Here is a 484-nt window from a genome sequence, read left to right as displayed (position 1 = left end):
AAAAAATCCACTCCTGGTACCTAGAATTTTCTCCAGCGGCGGGCTGGGAGTCTAATCTTTCTCCTGGCCGAGAAAAGAGCACTTTCCCCCGGACACCAAACCAGCCAACGTCCCCCTCCTGAGTGGACAAAAAAAATCCACTCCTGGTACCTAAAATTTTCTCCAGCGGCGGGCTTGGGACGAAAATCAATCTTCCTCCCGAAATTAAACCACTATTGGCGGACGCCAGCCCCAAGCGCCAGCCCCGACCGCCACCCCCCGACCGCCACAAGGCGACCGCCACAAGGCGACCGCCACAAGGCGACCGCCACCGGCCCCAAGCGCCAGCCCCGACCGCCACCCCCCGACCGCCACAAGGCGACCGCCACAAGGCGACCGCCACAAGGCGACCGCCACCGGCCCCAAGCGCCAGCCCCGACCGCCACCCCCCGACCGCCACAAGGCGACCGCCACAAGGCGACCGCCACCGGCCCCAAGCGCCAGC

The sequence above is a fragment of the Syngnathus typhle genome, unplaced genomic scaffold (genome assembly GCF_033458585.1).
Source record: "Syngnathus typhle isolate RoL2023-S1 ecotype Sweden unplaced genomic scaffold, RoL_Styp_1.0 HiC_scaffold_78, whole genome shotgun sequence".
NCBI classification, from domain to species: domain Eukaryota; kingdom Metazoa; phylum Chordata; class Actinopteri; order Syngnathiformes; family Syngnathidae; genus Syngnathus; species Syngnathus typhle.
The sequence above is the reverse complement of the archived record's forward strand: the minus strand, read 5'-3'. Positions refer to the sequence as shown.